Raw genomic sequence first — 15,894 nt, forward strand, 5'->3', positions numbered from 1 at the left:
AATTTAAGAACCTGTTTCTCTGGGGTACATAGTTCCAAGCCACTATACTATATGACCAGGGAATTCGTTGTGAGATATGTATTCCAAGATAATGAAACAAATGTCTACACAAAGACTTGTACACAAATGTTCATAGCAACATTATTTTGTTATAGCCAAAAGATGGAAACAACCCAATGTCTACCAACTGATGAACAGATAAACAAAATATGGTGTAGTCATATAATGGAATATTTGGCAGTAAAAAGGAATTAAGTACTGATTCATGCTAAAACATGAATGAACCTTGAAAGCATTATGCTAAGTAAAAGAAAACAGTTCCAAAAGACCACATATTATATCATCCCTTTTCTATGAAATGTTCAGAAGAGGCAGATCTACAGAGATAGAAAGTAGATTTGCAGTTGCCTAGGGCTGAGTTGAGGGGAAATAAAGAATGACTGTGCAAGTACTACAGTGCTTCTCTATGAAGTGGTGAAAATATTCTGAAATTTATTGTGGTAGTGGTTAAACATACTTTCAAATATACTAAAAACCATTGAATTGTACACTTCCAATGAGTGAATCCTATGTTATATAAATTTGGTCTAATAAAGGTGTACCAAAATAAATATATTATACACTTATTACATGCCATTCTCTATGGTAGTCATTGGAGAAATAAATAAAACAGACTCAGTCTTTTTCTTAGCATTTTGAACAATCATTTAATAAACTCCCCATTGTTGAAAAGTTAGCATGCTTCTAATTTTTCACTATTATAAATAACACTGTGATGAATGCCCTTAAAATGTTACCTTTATCCACCGCTCTCATTCTTTTCTTAGGATGGTCCATGAGGTAGAAACTGCTAGGTCCAAAAGCTAAATTTATTAATATTCACATTGTTTTCTAGGGAGATGCTTGAATTTATGCTTCCATGCACAACATATGAGAGAAACATTGTTATTTCTGTTGATGATGGCAGTGAAGAATTTCCCATTAGCCATTTCCTAGAGGCCTCTCAGGCTATTCTGTCAATAATCCAAGGAAAGGTAACCCAAGACAAGTCATCTTTATCATCATTTCCAACATTTATGGCTGAGACATTTATGGAGGCTGAGTACACAAGTTTAAGAGCTCCTGCTCTTCACCAGGAGGTCCAAAAATGAATACGTACTACTTTTGAAATAAAAATGAAAAGGAATTAGTTTTGTAAGGGCAGGAAAAGAAACAAATGAGAGAGTTCAGATATCAAGAGAAGTGAAGGAGACAGCCATAAGAAGTGTGTTCCGCAGCAGCCCTACCCACCAAGAGGTGGATACGTGTCCCCAGACCACGGGAAACAGAGTCCATGCCCACTCTGCTGTCCAGATTCAGTCCCCAGCCCAATGGGAGCTCCTCAAGGCCTGGTCCTTGGCCCAGTTTGTCAAGCAGTGGGTCAGTTACTAATGTCTCTTCTAGTTATTCTCTGAGGCATGGGAATCGGCATGATTCCTCCACCTTGGGGTGAGCTTTGGGCAAGCTGCTCTCCCTTCCCAGGGCAGTCTTCTGAAGATACAATGAGAAAGGGCCACCACCGCACTTACGACAGCAGCATTCAGGTCAACAATCATTACTACACAGTCACAACTGCAACCTATCACGGTGTCTCCCAACGTCTATAAAGGCACCCACAGTTATCACATCCCTTCATGGGGACCCCTCCATGACTGTGAGCCATGATAGGAGAACTCTTAGTGGCTCTGCCCTCTCCTTGTCACTTGCACTTGAGCAAAATTTCCCGCACGAGCCCATAAATGCGACCTCTTGCTTTGTCATGGGCTTCCAGTTAACTGTGCCTTTCCACAGGTCCTCTTTCCTCACCGTGTTGCCCCCCTCTGCTTACTACAACTATGCATCTGATGGAGCATGTAATTGTAGGAATCCATAGCATGTTTACTGTGGTGGATTTAAAATACAGCTGCAAATTCTTTGACAATCCTCCCTTGAATCTGGGTAGGTCTATGACTGCTTCAACCAGTAAAGTATGACAAAAACAACATTATGGGATCTTTGAAGCCTCCCTCAAGAGCCACCACAAAGAGTTTAGGACATTTCTTCCTTACCCTAAATGCTCCCCTACCCCCATGATATCTTAATATCATAGATGTGTTGTATATCTATTGTACTGTATGTAAATCTTTGCTATTTGTATATTTAAAAAGAGTAACAGTTATTCAGACCTGTCCCCAAGAACCAATTTTTGGCAATATTGCCCCTGTTGAAAATGCATGGATGGTCATAAAAGGTCATGCAGCCTCCCCTGGTTTCTCTTAGAACACTCATTCTTGGAGACATTAGCTGGTATGTATGAAGTCTGATCACCTAGAGGTTGTCTTACTGGAGAAACCATCTGGAAAGAACATAGAGAGGGAGAGAGATGGCCAATGAGCCCACTCATTCCATCTCTCATCACTGAGTCTTCCCAGCCAGGCTCCAGACATGTGAGTGAAGCAGCAGCACCAGCTGTCATGTGGGCACAATTACATAAGAGATTCTAATCTAGCATCACCCAGCCTAGCCATCCCCAGAAGCACAGAGATAAAGTTAAATAATTATTGTTGTTTAAGCTACTATACTCTGAGATGTTTGTTTAACAACAGTAGATAACCAGATCCTTACTGTTTACCAAAAATGATCCTAAAAATCCATTAATTAATTCATTTTATCCCCACAACATTTATGAGTAGGTATATGTAGTTCACAGACAGATCTATCTCTGGTAACTCATCCAAAATGAAATGAAGGGCTGTACACTGTTTGGGAACCACTGCTATAAGGTTCTTCCAGCTATAACCTTCTTTGTTTCTTTTACCCACCAGTATACCTGTTTCTCCATTCTTTTATTCAAGGAGAATTTGTTAATCATTATATACCAGGTACTATGCTAAGCATTGGAAATACCAACATGAATAAGAAGCCATAGCTCCTATACTCAAGGAGCTTACAGTTTAACAGAGCGAGAAAAAAGATATCAATTCAGTGTGGCAAGAAGTATGACAAATGGAAGTACAGAAACATTATGCATCACACTGGTGGGGCTCGGACGCAAACTAGAAGAGACTGGGAAATGTTCCTAGAAAATGTGACCTATGACGTAAATTTTAAAGAGAGAGAAAAGGACTCAGCTAAGAGAGATGACGGGTCAGATATAATAGCAGAACAACAGCTATGTAGAGTCAAGAGAGAGCTAAGTACATTCCAGAAATTGCAAGTGACTGGTGGAAATCTGGGCCAGAGGTTATTGCAGGGTGACTAACTCAAACTAGTTTGCCTGAGACTTCCTATGGTTTAAAACTGAAAGCCTCAGTTTCTGGGCACTTCATAGGTCACCCAGAAAATGAGGAGAGTTGGTCACCATGTGTGAAGGACAGGAGAACTCAGAGTGGTGGGAGATGTGGTCAAAATTGATGAGTGGGGCCTAAAACATCTTGGCAGTTTCAACTTTATCCCCAGGATAAACAAGAGACAATGAAGGATCTTAAGGGGAGACAATGGAGGATATTAAGCAAGGCTGGTGATTTGATTATTTAATAGAGAATTAGGATTGATCCAGATTGGAAACCTGAGAACTTCTCCATGTGCTTTGGACACAGTAGTCTTCTCATCTCCCTATAGTATTTAGGGAACCTCATAAACATCATGAGATGTTTGTGGACATGGACCTAGATGCCTGCCCATATCCCTTGGTTGACAGAGGGCCCAGAACACTGCGGGAGAGACATGAATCTAATCCATAACACCTGCTCTACTATACATGGCTACATCTCTAATCTTTAAAGAGAGAGAGAGAGAGAGAACAGAGACCTTTCTTGACCTGATGCCCCTCCATCTATTGTTTTAGTTCTTTGCTCTCTTTTATAGCAAAACTGCTCTGATAATTGCTCATTCCTACTGCTCTCCAAATCCTCACTTCCTATTTACTTATTTATTTATTTTATTATTATTTTTAACATGGGCAAGCACCAGGAATCAAATCTGGGTCCTTGGGCACGGCAGGCAAGCATTCTTGCCTGCTGAGCCACCGTGGCCCACCCCCTATTTACTTTTGAACTTCTAGAAATCAGTCATTTACCTTGAAAGTTCTCAAACTGTCAAATCCAATGGACGATGCTCATTCCACATTTCACTCAACTCCTAGCAGCACTTAACATAATTGAAGATTCCATCCTTTTAAAATTTTCTCCATAAGAGTCTACAACATACATTCCCTATATATTAGAATCCACCTAAATTATGGCAGTACCACTTCCTTGACAATGTTAGAATCTTCTCACATTTTAACTCCATATTGTTTCTGCTCCATTTTTCTCTTCTCTATTTCTGGGGTTCTACTTACATATGTATTAGTTCTTTTCAGCATGTCCACCACATTTCAAACTCTTTTCACTTTTTGTCCATCCTTTTCTCTGTGTGCTTCAATCGGGATATTTTCTACACACCTATATTTCAGTTTCCTAATCCTCTTTTCTACTGTGTCTAATAGACTGTTAAACTGAATTCTTAATTTCAGTTTTGTTTTTAATAAATAGTATTTCCATGGAGTTTTTAAAAAACAGATTCTATTTCTTTGGTGAACCTCTATATTTTCTTAAACAAATTAGCCATATTTCCTTTAAAGTCTGTATCAGAAAACTCTAATATTTGGATCATCTGTAGGTCTATTTTTCTTGTGGCTTTCAGTCATTTGAACCTATTTCCTAGCATGTATGGCAATTTATTAAATGCCAGACATTATGTATAAAAGTTGTAGAAGTTCTGGCTAACGGCTAACACTTCTGCTTAGCTCTTTAGTCTCCTAGCAGATACTTTGCATTTGTTTGTTTTCTCAAAGTCTTGATCCATACATTTGTATCTTTAAAATTTGACAATTGCTTGATGTGAAATTGTACATAGACTTCCTAGTGCATTTTTATGTGGTCTCCCTCGTCCCAGGTTGTTTTGGTCCCAACTGTCTTGGCATCACCAAATTCTAATCTGTGTCTCCCTGTGCTAGTAAGACTCTGGAAGTCCCAGGTCACCACATTCTGCTCATCCTTTATTTCCCCTTGTTGTGAATCAGCAGATGCCCTAAGCGGAGAAAGCAGAGGCAAATGGGGGATTCCTCAGAATGAACTTTTCTTCCCTTTAAGATTTGGGATCTCAATTCCTGGTAACCTTGGCTGCTCCTTGATGTCTTCAAAGAGCCCTCTCCTTCCTTTTTTGTGTATTTTATCTGGCTTTATAATTGTTCTTGGAGGGAGAAAGGAGTAATCTTTGCAAGGTATTCTAACAGAATCAGAAATTCTATATATTTTTTAAAACCTCAAAACAGTCCTTTGCAATAAGTATAATTATCCCCGCTTTACAGGTGAACAACTGAAACATGGTTAATTTAAATTATTTCACACAAAAAAATTATTGAAGCAGCAGTGCTGAGTTTTATTTCAAGCTTGGTGTTCTTTCCAATATACCACCAATATCTTATCACCAACTCTCTATGGTTAACATCTGGACCAAAGGAACCCAGTTGAAAACAAGGATAAAGAATGGTTTCTCTGTTCATGAGCATCCCCCATCTAGGTTCTTTCTACCTCCTCTCTGATCCCACCAACAATAGAGAGTCAATCTATATTTCTGAAGTGGGAAACTGTTGAATAATTCATAAGACAGGAGGGCTCCCAGCTCAACTCCATGGATGAATCATCTCCATGGCTCTTCAGAAATGAAGAAAAATATTTTCCTTGTGCAGTTAATGTGTTTCAAAGAGAGGATTCATTAAGTAAGATGCTATTTAAACATATACGCTTTTTTGACTACCGCTGCAATTTTAACGCAAGGTTATGTTTAATAGAGTAGAGATGCTTTAATCGCTCTTCATACTGACTTCCTAAATTTAAAAACACACAATATTGCCACTAACGTTTTAAGGAAAATAGGTGGATGCATCTATCCACACTTCATTTTAAGTGTCTGTCCTTTAAAAGGCATCTGTTATTGACTGCAACTGTGCAAGTCATAACAAATGCATTTATATTCATGTAGATATAATCTACACTTCCACAGGTGTCCCAATATAATGTAAAATTGCCTAATGAACCCTCAGAATAAAAGGCTGCCAATGAGAATGGAGTTTGCCTCTCCTACAAGGAAAATGAAACTCCATCAGGCTGGCAAACAAGAACTTTGGCATCCTGGATATTTTAATATGATGGCTTTCTCACTACAATTTCTGCAGGGAATAATATATAGGAAAATAATGTTTCTACTTTGTGATTACATTACCATATGGAGTAATTTTTCTTGACAGGAAGGTCATTTCATCTGATGAGTTCTTGAACAGTGAAATGGAAGCTTGGTTCTATGACAGCAAAGGACAGATTGACTTATTAAAACTGTTACATTATGGATTTTTATTAGTCCATTCCACATTTTTTCTCAGAAGATCAAAAGCATGAATGTGTTTGGAAAGTCCATCAGGCAATATTAAGGATAAAAATTAAATGGAATGGTCATTATTACAAATGTGAAAATCATTTGGAAACTAAGATTCTAGAGGCTGTCTCTAACAAGTCTTAAAAAGACATAATTTGGAAAGGAGAACAGATGGGATGTGAGTATTAATGTGGGAATCAGCCTCACAAGATCAACAGCCAAAGTTTTAGGAATATCATCCAGGCATCTGAATTCAGGGCAGCCTACACTAGACTGGACAAAATGAGTTGTTCTGGACATCTAAAACCCAGAGGAAGAAATTGCCCAATCTAGGAGATACTTCCCAAGCACTGTGAGAAATGTTGCTTTAGTTTTTCATCAAAACACCTTTCAAAAGCTGGGATTATTGTACAAGTGATAATATTTATCTTCCTCGATTCATTCATTCATTCATTCAACAAACCTTTACTAACCCCTCCAATGTGCTAAGACCACAAAAATGTTTTAACGTGGTTTGTACTCCCATGTGGCTCACAGTCTGGTAGGAGGGACAAACAAATCGACATTCATTGCCTGATGGTGTGATAAGTCCTATAATAAGGACTGTATGGCTCATTTGTTCTTTATTCAATAGATATTTAAAGAGCACCTACTACGGTATAAGCCCTGTACTCAGTCCTGGAGACAGGAAAGGGTTGCTGAGTAGTTATAATTTTAGTGAGAGAGACATATGATAAACAAATAAATAAATAAGTCCAAATTGTGGCTCAGGTTGCAAAAGGAATCCAGTGAAATGTCCAAATGCCCCACTTCTCTGCTACTCATGATTCTGAGCCCAGAGTCATCACCCTTAAACACAACAATATTTCAAGTTCCTTTCTGACTTAAGGATCCTCTTAGAACAAAGGCATTTTTCATATGCTTGGTCTGGGCCATGTTGAAGTAACCCTGGGTCTGAAGAGTGGCCCCAATGTGCCACAAAAGTCACCCACCCCAGCCCCCTACCTGCCTTCTGAGTAATGGCAGAAAGTGGAAAACTAGATCAAAACACACTTGGGGATGTCTGGCTGACAGCAAAGTCAGCTACTAGTCTGAAACATGCTATGTTCTGTCTTGCCTAACTAGAGTAAAATCTAGAAGGACAGAGTCCCTGTTTTTCTCATCACTGTATCCTGAAATCTAGCACAGCATGTAGAACAAACAAATTGATCAATAACTATGTGTTGAACGACCAGCCAATAACCTGAGTAGAGTAAGAAAAGTGCTGTGATGTTAACAAGCTGGCCCCGTCATAGCAAATGTGATAGTGATAGGGAGTGGGGAAGAGGTATAGAAAAAAGTGAGCATAGTAGGCTCAAGGCTTCTATCTTTAGATGAAACCTGTTTTCAAGACTGGCCCTTGGCTTGGATATTAGTTTCCTATGGCTTCTATAAAAAACTACCACAAACTTAGTGTCTTAAAATGCCAGATATTTATTCTCTCAGTTCTGGAGGCCAGTAGCCCAAAACCTGCCAGGGCCAAGCTCCATCCAGGAGGAGAATCTGTTCCTTGCCTCTTTGAGTTTCTGGTGCTTGTCTACAGTCCTTGACTTGTGGCTGTATCCATTGCTGCTTCTGTGGTCATCCTGCCGCCTCCTCCTCTATTGGTCAAATCTCCCCTGTGTGTCTCTGATATGGTCATTTTGTCAATGGATTTAGGGTCTACCCAGAAAATAAAGAATATGGTTCTCATCTCAAGGTCCTTAACTTAATCACATCTGCAAGGTCACACTGGCAGTTTCAGAAATCAGGAGGTAGACATATATCTTTGGGGAAATCATGATTCAATCCATTCTTTCTTGCATCTGGAAACTTGAATGGTAAACATTTCCCTATGCTAATATAAAATTGTCCCTAAATGGGGTGGGCCACGGAGGATCAGCAGGCAGAGTCCTCACCTGCCATGCCAGAGACTCGGGTTCGATTCCTGGTGCCTGCCCATGTAAAAAAAAAAAAGACATTGTCCCTAAATGATAAGAGTGGTTCACTGTGCTGTGACCATTTGTACAAAGTGGTTTATGCTGAATGCCTCCTTTCCTTCTACAAACCTGGAATTTTGGTACAAGCCAGGCAGAGAGTCCCTACTAAATCAGCCCCGAATAAAAACCCTGGGCATTGAGATTCTAATGAGCCCTTCTGGGAGAGAGCACCTTATACCTTTTGTCACCATTCTAAACTATGCATATCCTATGTGATGTCACTGGGAAAGGACTCTTGGATGCTTCTGTCTGGTTTCCAACAACTTTGCCCCATGCATCTTTTCCCTTTGATGACTTTCCTTTGGGTCCTTTCATTGTAACGCATCTTAGCCATGAGTATGACTATATACTGAGTCCTTTGAGCCCAACTAGCAAATCATCAAAACTAGGGTGGTCTTGAGGATCCCTGGCACAGGGGACTACTTAGAAAGGGCACCAGGGAGCCTTCTTCAAGGAGGTGGCATCTGGGCTGAGACCAAGATGATAATCACCCAGCTCATTAGTGAGCCAGCCCATTATTCAATCTTGTGGAAGGCCTGTTTCCTCGTTTGCAAAATGAGGGTATGCCTATCAAGGTCAGGGCAATAAAAAATGGGTTATGGGGGAGAGTTTTCTAAAGGGGTTATGCTCCAGGACTTAACAAGGGATAATGCAGCACCCTTGGGCTACCAGCAGTGGAAAACTGTTACAACCCACAGGCCTAAAAAGGCAAAGGAGGCTCCCAGGGATGAGTCCAGCCCTGGCACCATGGGGATCAACAATTCCATCCTGATCAAAATGGGGGAAAGAACTATAATTAATAAAGTATCAATTGCACAGAGAGTTCAAATAGAGTAAAGAGAGGCTACTCTGGAGGTTGCTCTTATGCAAGCTTCAGTTTGACCTTGCTACCTATCATAACCTGACAACCCCCAACCAGGACCATTCCAGCCAAACCTAAAGAACACCTATGGCAAAATATAAGATTCCACAAGGGTTCCATGCACTAGTGCAACTTCCCAGAAACCTGCAACCTCCAGATGGGTCCCTGGACCAGATAAATCCTGAAAACTAGAGGGCCCAGCCTCTCTAGAACATCAGATAGTTCCATTTTCCTACCCCATATTAGTGACAGACCCTTCCAACATGAAAAAGTTAGAATAACCATAGACCAAAAGAAAGGGATAGAAAGATCAAAGGTGATGATGGAGTTATACAGAGAAGACAGGAGTTAACAAATGGAAGTGATTGCTGAATCATTAACTGCTATTTCTTTTAGTCTCCAGTGTCTTAGAGAAACGGGAAGTAAAAACCTAAAATGGTGGAATTGTAACCCATGTCAAACTCTGAAATATGTTCTACAACTAACTGTGGTGCTGGGCTTTGAAATGTATTGCTTTTTTGTATATATGTTATTTTTCACAAAAAAGAAAAAAGTCAATTATGATGATTAAAACATTAATTAAGTAATTAATTAAAAAGATCCCACCCAGTAATACTTAATAAAGATTAAAGTACATGGCTTTTCTGGGGGTATGTAATAACTTCAAACCAGCATACTTAGCATCTCAATTTCAGCCATAACACATTAAAAATAATAAAAATATTGAGATTTAAACAAAAGGCTACAAAACATACAATGAAACAGGAAGTTATGGCCCAGGCAAAAGAAAAAATTAAAACATTAGAAACCATCAGTGAGGATCAGACTTGGACATAACAAAGACTTTTTAAAAATGGATTTAAATATGCTCAAAGAACTAAAAACATGGACAAAGAAATAAAGGAATTCAGGGAAATAACAGATTACTGTGAAGATGATCTCAATAGAGAAATGGAAATTATGAAAAGGTAACAAAACAGAGATGAAGATCACAGTAACAGTAATTAAATATTCCCTAGATGGTTATAATAGCAGATAGGAGTTGGCAGAAGAAAGAATCAGTGAACTTGAAGATAAAACAATTGAAATCATCCAGTCTGAGGAGCAGAAGGAGGAAAGAATGAAAAACAGTGAACAGCCTGAGAGACTAATGGGATACAATTATGTGTATGACTGTACACTTTGTGAACATCCCAGAAGAAGAAAGTGAGAAAGAGACAACAAGAATATTTGAAGAAATAATGGCTGAAAACTCCCCAAATTTAATGAGAGACATGGATATATATATTCAAGATGTTTGACGAATTCCAAATAGGATATACCCAAATAGACCCCACCCCCAGGCCCTGTTATAATAAAACTGTTGAATGCCAAAAATAGAGAACTGTGAAAGCCACAAAAGAATAGCAACAGTTCGGAGGGAGGTGCCAAGATGGCGGCTTAGCAAGGTGCACATTTTAGTTGGTACTCCAGAACAGCTACTAAATAACCAGGAACAGTACAGAACAGCTCCTTGGGCCATGTCAGTGACCAGACACACAGTGTACCCCAGTCTGGACCAGCTGGACCAGCTGCAAGCCCCCCTAGAACCATGAATTCCTCAAGTCATGTTGCCGGCACCCCTCCCCCACAGGCTGCTTCCCAGAGAGGAAAGGAAAGACACCTTACCAGCAGCAGGGGTTAAGTGCAACCAAACACCAATTGTAGAATTCTGGCAACTAAAAATAGGCCCCCAGCTCAGGTGAACCTGGTCAAAGCAGAGGTCGCTCATTTTTGCCCCAGTGCCAAGGGACCAGGGCTGATGGAAAAAGAAAAAAAAAAGAAACAGAGGTTTTTGTGGCTGTGTTTCTACACAGGCTTGACTGTCTTTGAATACAGAGTCGGGACTTCTAAGGCTGCAATTGTCCTAGGCATAGGCAGAAACAAGCTTGTTTGAGAACTTGTCTGGAGCCTGTGCCTTCCCCAGGGGACAGGTGAAGCCCAATTCAGGAGGAATCCCTCTCTTAAGGAATTCAGACACCAGGGCTTAGTAATTTGAAGCCATTCAAATCAGCCTACAACCTCTCCTCTGTCTCCACCACGCCCCCAGCAGGGAGAGTCTGCGAAAGTTAAAGGTACCACATCATCTTATTCTGGTGGGACCTGAAGGCCGACAAGCACCACGTACTGGGCAGGATAAAAAAAAAAAACAAAGTCCAGAGACTTCACAGGAAAGTCTTTCAACCTTCTGGGTCTCACCCTCAGGGAAAACTGATGCAGCTGACTCTTTCCTCCTGACAGGAGGCCAGTTTGGTCTGGGAAAATCCATCTGAGGTCTACAATGCCTAAGTAGACCCTCCTAAGGGTGGGGGGAAAAAGACACCATACAGGCAGGGCAAGAAACAAGAAAACAAGAACTGAAAAATTCTCCTCTGTTAAACAAAACATAAGCTAGTGGTCCAGAAAAAAACTGAACTGAATGTCAAAGAACAGACAGACAACAAATTCATCCAGCAAGAAAACCCTAGGTAAAAGAAGTGAAAACAATCTCCAGAATAAACTAATTAAGGTAATTAAATGTCTAGACGCCAGCAAAAAATAACAAACCACACTAGGAAAATTGAAGATATGGCCCAGTCAAAGGAACAAACCAACAATTCAAATGAGATACAGGAGTTGAAACAATTAATTCAGAATACATGAACAGACATGGAAAACCTCATCAAAAATCAAATCAATGAATTGAGGGAGGATATAAGGAAGGCAAGGAATGAACAAAAAGAAGAAATAGAAAGTCTGAAAAACAAATCACAGAACTTATGGGAATGAAAGGCATGGTAGAAGAGATGAAAAAAAAATGCAAACCTGCAATGGTAGATTTCAAGAGGCAGAAGATAGAATTAGTGAACTGGGGAGCAGAATATCTGAAATCCAACAAGCAAAAGAAAATATAGGGGAAAAAATGGAAAAATATGAACAGGGGCTCAGGGAATTGAATGACAATCTGAAGCGCATGAATATACGTGTTGTGGGTGTCCCAGAAGGAGAAGAGAAGGGAAAAGGAGGAGAAAAACTAATGGAGGAAATTATCACTGAAAATTTCCCAACTATTATGAAAGACTTAAAATTACAAATCCAAGAAGTGCAGCATACCCCAAAGAGAATAGATCCAAATAGATGTACTCCAAGACACTTACTAATTAGAATGTCAGAGGTCAAAGAGAAAGAGAGAATCTTGAAAGCAGCAAGAGAAAAGCAATCCATCACATACAAGGGAAGCCCTATAAGACTATATGTAGATCTGCAGAAACTATGGAGGTGAGAAGACAGTGGGATAATATATTTAAATTATTAAAACAGAAAAACTGCCAACCAAGAATTCTATATCCAGCAAAATTGTCCTTCAAAAATGAGACAGAGGACTTCCGGAGAAGATGGCGGCTCAGTAAGACGCGCGGGTCTTAGTTCCTCCTCCAGAACAGCTACTAAAGAAATAGAAACAGTACAGAACAGCTCCCGGAGCCACAACAGAGACCAAAAAGACAGCATACCCCATTCTGGAACGGCTGAACTGGCTAAGAGAATCCACTGCGGTGAGGTCCCCGAGAGGCGCGCACTTTCTGGGCCATGGTGGCTGGTGGCCGGAGCCCCTCCCTCCCTCCTTCCCAGGCCGGCTGGGAGATTTGGATCGGGTTCCCCAAGCTGCAGCGGCCGGCACCCCCCACCATGTGCAGCTTCCTGGGCCGGCTGGGAGATTTGGATTGGAGGTTCCCCAAGCCGCGGAGGTCAGCTACCGGAGCCCCTTCCACACACGTGGCTTCCCGGGCCGGCTGGGAACTTTGGATCGGCACCCCCCAAGCCACGGTGGCCAGCGCCCCCCCCCCCCATGCACGGCTACCCGGGCCGGGTGGGAGCTTTGGATCAGGACTCCCCCAAGCCGCGGCGGCCAGTGCCCCCCCCCCCCCACAGCGAGAGTCTTCCAAAGTTAAAGGAGCCACAGCATCTTTTACTGGTGGGACCCGCAGACAGACGAGCACCACATACTGGGCAGGATAAGAAAAACAGAGCCCAGAGACTTCACAGGAAAGTCTTTCAACCTGCTGGGTCGCACAACCAGGAAATCTGATTAAATGCCCAGACGCCAGCAAAAAATAACGGATCACACCAGGAAAATTGAAGATATGGCCCAGTCAAAGGAAAAAACCAATAGCTCAAATGAGATACAGGAGCTGAGACAACTAATGCTGAATATACGAACAGAAATGGAAAACCTCTTCAAAAACCAAATCAATAAATTGAGGGAGGACATGAAGAAGACATGGGCTGAACAAAAAGAAGAAATGGAAAGTCTGAAAAAGCAAATCACAGAACTTAGGGGATTGAAGGACAAGGTAGAAAAGATGGAAAAAACAATGGATACCTACAATGGTAGATTTAAAGAGACAGAGGCTAGAATTAGTGAACTGGAGGATGGAACATCTGAATTCCAAAAAGAAACAGAAACTATAGGGAAAAGAATGGAAAAATTTGAGCAGGGGATCAGGGAATTGAATGATAATATGAAGCGCACAAATATACATGTTGTGGGTGTCCCAGAAGGAAAAGAGAAGGGAAAAGGAGGAGGAAAACTAATGGAAGAAATTATCACTGAAAATTTCCCAACTCTTATGAAAGACTTAAAATTACAGATCCAAGAAGTGCAGTACACCCCAAAGAGAATAGACCCAAATAGGCGTTCTCCAAGACACTTACTAGTTAGAATGTCAGAGGTCAAAGAGAAAGAGAGGATCTTGAAAGCAGCAAGAGAAAAACAATCCATCACATACAAGGGAAACCCAATAAGACTATGTGTAGATTTCTCAGCAGAAACCATGGAAGCTAGAAGACAGTGGGATGATATATTTAAATTACTAAAAGAGAAAAACTGCCAACCAAGACTTCTATATCCAGCAAAATTGTCCTTCAAAAATGAGGGAGAAATTAAAACATTCTCAGACAAAAAGTCACTGAGAGAATTTGTGACCAAGAGACCAGCTCTGCAAGAAATACTAAAGGGAGCACTAGAGTCAGAACCGAAAAGACAGAAGAGAGAGGTATGGAGAAGAGTGTAGAAAGAAGGAAAGTCAGATATGATATATATAATACAAAAGCCAAAATGGTAGAGGAAAATATTATCCAAACAGTAATAACACTAAATGTTAATGGGCTGAATTCCCCAATCAAAAGACATAGACTGGCAGAATGGATTAAAAAACAGGATCCTTCTATATGCTGTCTACAGGAAACACATCTTGGACCCAAAGATAAACATAGGTTGAAAGTGAAAGGTTGGGAAAAGATATTTCATGCAAATAACAACCAGAAAATAGCAGGAGTGGCTATACTAATATCCAACAAATTAGACTTCAAATGTAAAACAGTTAAAAGAGATGAAGAAGGATACTATTGACTAATAAAAGGAACAATTAAACAAGAAAGCATAACAATCATAAATATTTATGCACTGAACCAGAATGCCCCAAAATACGTGAGGAATACACTGCAAACACTGAAAAAGGAAATAGACACATCTACCATAATAGTTGGAGACTTCAATTTGCCACTCTCATCAATGGACAGAACATCTAGACAGAGGATCAATAAAGAAATAGAGAACTTGAATATTACAATAAATGAGCTAGACTTAACAGACATTTATAGGACATTAAATCCCACAACAGCAGGATACACCTTTTTCTCAAGTGCTCATGGATCATTCTCAAAGATAGACCATATGCTGGGTCACAAAGCAAGTCTTAACAAATTTAAAAAGATTGAAATCATACACAACACTTTCTCGGATCATAAAAGAATGAAGTTGGAAATCAATAATAGGCGGAGTGCCAAAAAATTCATAAATACATGGAGGCTCAACAACACACTCTTAAACAACCAGTGGGTCAAGGAAGAAATTGCAAGAGTAATTAGTAAATATCTTGAGGCGAATGAAAATGAAAACACAACATATCAAAACTTGTGGGATGCAGCAAAGGCAGTGCTAAGAGGGAAATTTATTGCCCTAACTGCCTATATCAGAAAAGAAGAAAAGGCAAAAATGCAGGAATTAACTGTCTACTTGGAAGAACTGGAGAAAGAACAGCAAATTAACCCCAAAGCAAGCAAAAGGAAAGAAATAACAAAGATTAGAGCAGAAATAAATGAAATTGAGAACATGAAAACAATAGAGAAAATCAATAAGACCAGAAGTTGGTTCTATGAGAAAATCAACAAGATTGATGGGCCCTTACCAAGATTGACAAAAAGAAGAAGAGAGAGGATGCAAATAAATAAGATCAGAAATGGAAGAGGAGACATAACCACCGACCTCACAGAAATAAAGGAGGTAATAACAGGATACTATGAACAACTTCATGCTAATAAATACAACAATTTAGATTAAATGGACGGGTTCCTGGAAAGGCATGAACAGCCAACTTTGACTCAAGAAGAAATGGATGACATCAACAAACCAATCACAAGTAAAGAAATTGAACTAGTCATTCAAAAGCTTCCCAAAAAGAAAAGTCCAGGACCAGACGGCTTCACATGTGAATTCTACCA

The 15,894-nt window shown here is 40.1% G+C and overlaps 1 protein-coding gene across 1 annotated transcript in view; it reads right to left on the reverse strand.

Moving 5' to 3' along the window:
- Positions 1–15,894, reverse strand: part of KAZN (kazrin, periplakin interacting protein) — a 1,164,933-nt gene that overhangs the window by 1,066,619 nt on the left and 82,420 nt on the right. The gene's annotated exons all lie outside the window — the stretch shown is intronic.

The sequence above is a fragment of the Tamandua tetradactyla genome, chromosome 2 (genome assembly GCF_023851605.1).
Source record: "Tamandua tetradactyla isolate mTamTet1 chromosome 2, mTamTet1.pri, whole genome shotgun sequence".
Taxonomy (NCBI): domain Eukaryota; kingdom Metazoa; phylum Chordata; class Mammalia; order Pilosa; family Myrmecophagidae; genus Tamandua; species Tamandua tetradactyla.